The sequence below is a fragment of the Ambystoma mexicanum genome, chromosome 7p (assembly GCF_040938575.1).
Source record: "Ambystoma mexicanum isolate Mex_15411 chromosome 7p, UKY_AmexF1_1, whole genome shotgun sequence".
Lineage (NCBI taxonomy): Eukaryota > Metazoa > Chordata > Amphibia > Caudata > Ambystomatidae > Ambystoma > Ambystoma mexicanum.
Window position 1 is genome coordinate 189732273 of NC_090939.1, and position 6000 is coordinate 189738272.

Below are 6000 nucleotides of genomic sequence, written 5' to 3' on the forward strand. Positions count from 1 at the left end.
AATTTCATTTGCCTTAAAATAATCAGCAGTGCCGTGGGATTGGGGGTGGTTGGGAGCGAGGATATGATTGCTTAGCTGCATTAACTGTTGCATAGCATAATGATATGTCACTTTAATTGATCAGACCCATGCATTGAAATAGACACATTTTAATTGAGTGCACTTTCAATCTCATCTAAAAGCACCACCACACAGATCACAACTATATTTACAACTTCTCACATCCATCCTTGCCCTTGGCAACACTTGCCTAATTTATTTAAGCTTTAGAGCCCCCACTGGCAGGCAGTGGTGGTAGTTAGGTGCCTGGAAGGGTTTATAGTCATAATGTCGAAAAAAAATGTCGACAAACAAAAATGTCGACAAACAATAATGTCGACATCCTATACATATAATGTAAAAAGTCATTTTTTAGAAAAAAAAATGTCGACAAAAAAATGTCAATTAGAACTATCAACACCTCACACAACACCCCCCTGCCACCCCCCCACCACCCTCTCACCCCTCATACACAACACATTCTAATTATATATTTATTTATTTTTTCAATAAATAAATAAACAAAAAGAGTATCATTTACTATGGTGGGTCCCCCCACCCCCCTCACCCAACACCCCCTGCCACCCCCCACCCCCTCCACCACCCTCTCACCCCTCATTCTCAACACATATATATATTTGTTTATTTATTTATTTATTCAATAATTAAATAAATAAAAAGAGTATCATTTACTATGGGGGTGTCCCCCCAACCCCCTCACCCAACACCCCCTGCCACCCTCCACACCCTCTCACCCCTCATACTCAAAACATTTTAGTTATATATTTATTTATTTATTTATTTATTTATACAATAAATAGAAAATTTCGAAAAAATATTGAAAAAATATCAACATTATTGTTTGTCGACATTATTTTTTTCGACATTTATTTTTCGAAATTTTGACTGTCGACATTTTTACTGTCGAAATTATGACTGACCACCGCCTGGAAGCATAATTTAACATTCCTGAGTGAAGTGTCATCTTTCAATGGTCACCAGTTCCCGCCGCTGGGGCATCTAATGCTTTTAGCACCTGCAGTGGTGCAATGAGGGGGCCACACGGTCCTTCATCAAGTGTGTGTGCAGAGGTTGCAAGAAGAGGAATTGGTGGTCCTGGTACCAGTAGCAGCTGGTGAATTTCGTTATTGGAAACTAGTGTCCACCTTAAGTGGATGGTGGGGGGACCATTACCAACCCGATTGCTACTCAACGTGGGGTTAAGCAGGGGTGTGTGTTGGCCCCTCTGCTTTTCAATTTGTACCTTTCTGAATTGACGGATACCTTGAGGACTGTGTCAAAATGTCTTCCGCGCATTGGCCAGACTCACACTATTTCATTATCCTATGCCGATGTTCTTGGACCACACTTGCTGAGGGTTTTCTCGCTCCTTGGAAATGTTGGCAAAGTACGCTTTTGAGAACCAGCTAATCATTAACCTACGCAAAACAAAGGTGTTACATTTTAGCAGGAAGAAGATTGCCCGCCCCTCATTTTATTCTCCAGGGCCATACGCTAGAGTACACAGACAGTTATACCTATCTGGGAGTTAGGATCGATATCGGGAGTGGCTATCCATCCTTCAGAGCAGAGAGGCAAGGGAAGGCAGCCACATTGACTGCTTTGATTGACCGATTTGCTAGGCATCCAGCTGGATATTCTCTCAACTGTATAATCCGGCTGTATAAACAGTGCTATTGCCCGGCAATACGTTATGGCCCAGAAGCCATTACTACCAACAATTGGAAGTGGTGTAGCATCTTAGAAGGTACATTTTGGCACAGAATTCTGGCACGGCTGCTGTGCATCCCTATTGAAATGTTGCACCTGGAATTAGGGTAGTCCTCTTTGAAGGGGCAGGTGCTGATGAAAAAGGGGTCTTTGGACATCAAGGCTATTAAAGAGCCCATATGTCCAATGCTGAAACTTATGGTGATGCTTATTGATGTGAATGTATGTAATGGGAATATATTTTTCTCTTTGAATACAGAGAGCCTTAGCTGTTTGATGTGGTTGGCTGATCCCCTTCTGACATAGCTATGATGGTTGGTGTTTGGCAGAAGAAATGAACTAGTTGGGACTGGAATTTGAATTATTCTCACCTAAGAAGGTTGAAGAACTATATTGATACTATGGAACTGCAGCACAAATTCATGTCCCCTCAAAAGTATTTGCTAATCTGCCCCTGTGCTAAGTTATGTCATTTCTTATTGCTCTTCTGTACCAGGTAGATGCCTTTTCTCAGTATTATTGCCTCAAGATTGAGTGTACCGATAAATGGGAGATATTGCCAGATATGTAAATGTGAGGAACATTCTTGAAACTCCCAAGCATGTAATGACAGAATGCCCTAAAATGGTAGTGAACTATATGATTAACTATGGTAATTTTGTGCACTCTTACGAATCAATAAAAAGCGATGAATTTTGTTTTTTATTGTTTGAACTCAAATAGTGGAGCTCTACACCTTGCACTCTATAGAGTATGGATGAAAGTTTGTTTGAAACTGGGAATTACTGCTAACTTGTGAATGTCTTATTATTTTGTACATGGTGGAATGTATTTAATTTCTCTGTGTTCCATTTAATTATCTATGTGCCTGATTTTTAGAATGTATATATTTGTTTTTAGTGAAAAATGTAATATTGTTATTTAAGAATAATCTGAGTAAAGTTCTATGTGAGTGGAATCACAATAAAAAAATATAAATAAATATAAATTATTGGAGGGACATAAATGTTTCTGGTAAATATGTGGGAAAGGCCGAGCATAGTGAGGGAGCCGGAAGCAACCCAGTAGAGTTTAGGGGAGTTCTCCCCCTAAGAATATTTTTAAAATAATGGGTTAAAATTGTGCATTTTACAGTAACATGTTTTGAAAAATTGTGTAAAAGGCCACACCATTTGTAATTGGTTTTTAATGGTTACTCATGAAAAAAACAAAATAGATGCAAGTCACCAGTAGTGCACCAGAGCATTTTTCAAAGTGTTTTTTCCACAACCTATGTCAGTATAAAAAACATTTTGATGCTGGCTGTGCCCATACATTTCCATGCTGGCTGCAGCAATATCTGCCAGCATTCCCATATCAGAACATAGTCCTCTTTGCTTTGCGCATAATGGTAGTAATGATATTATAAGAAAACATGTCCATGCTGGCTATGCCAATATATATCACTATCCACATTTAAGAACATACTCCTGCTGGCTTTGCCAGTAAAAATGCCATGCCATGATGAAAGAGCATGTCAAGACTGGCTGCACCAATATAGGCTAGTCTAGCCATGTAGGAACTCTCATCAAACTGGCTTTATCCTAGATGCCTCTAAAAATGCAATTCTAGGTCAGATAATATATCCAGACTGGTTGCACCAAAGTATGCCAGTCTAGCCGTGTAATTTGCTTTACTTGTGATGTCCTTTAAAAATGCCAAGACACAGAAAGAATATGTGTCCAGACTGGCTGCACTAAAGTAAAGCAGTCTAGCCACATAATATCAATTAGGTTTGCTTTACTCTTGATGCCCATTAAAACATGCCATGCCACAGTAAGGAAATATATCCAGACTGGCATAACCAACTGTCACAGATGGCACAAAAATCTTGAGGATGATTAAAGGGTTTCTATTTTAAATTCTGTGGGCCCTAGGGAAATTCCTTTCCCTCTCTCGTGGGATTTCATACCTAGCCCAGATGTCCGTAACCCCGGTTAGTCCTTCCAAGCGGTAACCCCTACTACCAATTGTCTGTCTTCAGCTACATGTGTCTCTTTAAATGCAGGCTGTCTAAACTCCCTCAGAGACTGCTGAGAAACCTGAAGGTATCCTCACACCTACTCCCACTGGATCCTCTTCTCAGGTAGCCATGGAAAGGCCATCGCTTTTGTATCCTGACCCTGGTAGTGGAGAAGCGAAGGAGGATCACCCGGGTGGAGGGCACTTGCGGATTGGAAAGAGGGTATCCACAGGTGAAACAGGTTTCCCCTTTTTCTTAATGGAACAAATCTATCCCTCCCCCGGCCTTTATGGGCTATTACAAAACATCTCCTCTCATTTCCCCTGTAGCCCACACAGGTTCTTCTGTATTTGCCCCTGTGTGAATGTTCACACACACTTGGCTTCTCCGTGTTAGCCTCATGGCTTTATGTGAAGGTTCACACTCACTTGGCTTCTCCTCATCAGCCTCTGGGCTTTGCCACAATGTGTCACATATCCTTTGCCAGTCTTTGGCCTTGCCACACCTTATTTCATGCACATAGTTAACCTTGTGGTAGTTTTATTTTTTCACCACCTTGCTGTAATGCTCTCTCACAATCTTCCAAATTTGTTCTCATGTCTCGTACTTTGCTTTGAAATAGGCAATATCTGAATTTCACATTTATTTGTCATCAGGTCGTAGCTTTGCCCAAAAAGTTCATTCAGTTTGGTATTCAATATTGGAGATCATTTACTTTGCCGCTTGCATATCTTATTGTCCTTAACTCTCTCCCAACCCGTGCCTTCGGGTTTGTTTCATTGTGTGAATTCTATTTTATTCATTCGGCATTCGCGCCACTTCTCCACACCCCCCAGGAGTGACCGGGTCCGAGTGACTTTTCCTCTGCACTCATCGGTCTCTGGCGTTCCCTCCATGGAGCTGCACTCTTCAGTTCTGGCTCTGCCTGCAGGCCTTTGCTTCAACCCCGAGCCCAGCTCGCTCTCCGGCTTCTCTTCAGTTCCCTCTGGAAGCTCCTCTTCCTCCCTGCGGATGCTGTCAATCACTTTGCTTCCTTTTTCGAGGAAGAGGTGACTAGGAGTAGTGAACACTAGTAAGTCATTTCACCACTCTAGTACTGAGACGAGGAAGAAGCCTGAAGATTATTGTAAAGGTCAGGCATGTCCCAAGTTCTCCTCTAATCACAACCCGGCAATTACAATTCGGAGCTCACACCTGCAACCTGTCAAGTGGTTGCAGGTGTATAAGAAGGGAAGAGACCAGCAGCAAAGAGACCAGCAGGGTATCCTGTATGCAAGGAGGCAGCTGTGGCTGTGGCGGGTCCTGCAGGAGAGTCAGGATGCTGGTAGACAACCCAGGGAACTGTGGAGCCCAGGGACAAGTGGGCCGCGAGGAGACCACATGTATGGGTGCCTCCCTGGTCGAAGATACGCAGCCGGAGCTGCGGATAAGAAAAAGGAAGCAAAGTGATTGACAGCATCCGCAGGGAGGAAGAGGAGCTTCCAGAGGGAACTGAAGAGAAGCCGGAGAGCGAGCTGGGCTCGGGGTTGAAGGAAAGGCCAGCAGGCAGAGCCGGAACTGAAGAGTGCAGCTCCATGGAGGGAACGCCAGAGACCGATGAGTGCGGAGGAAAAGTCACTCAGACCCGGTCACTCCTGGGGGGTGTGGAGAAGTGAGACGAATGCCGAATGAATAAAATAGAATTCACACAATGAAACAAACCCGAAGGCACGGGTTGGGAGAGAGTTAAGGACAATAAGATATGCAAGCGGCAAAGTAAATGATCTCCAATATTGAATACCAAACAGAATTAACTTTTTGGGCATAGCTACGACCTGATGACAAATAAATGTGAAATTCAGATATTGCCTATTTGAAAGCAAAGTACGAGACATGAGAACAAATTTGGAAGATTGTGAAAGAGCATTACAGCAAGGTGGTGAAAAAATAAAACTACCACAAGGTTAACTATGTGCATGAAATACAGTGTGGCAAGGCCAAAGACTGGCAAAGGATATGTGACACATTGTGGCAAAGCCCAGAGGCTGATGAGAAGCCAAGTGAGTGTGAACCTTCACATAAAGCCATGAGGCTAACACGGAGAAGCCAAGTGTGGGTGAACATTCACACAGGGGCAAATACAGAAGAACCTGTGTGGGCTACAGTCTAGGGTTCCTGGTTGCACAACATGTAATGGGTGGACCGTGTGGTCCGACAACTGCGCCTAGACTAGTGAACCCTCAATTGCT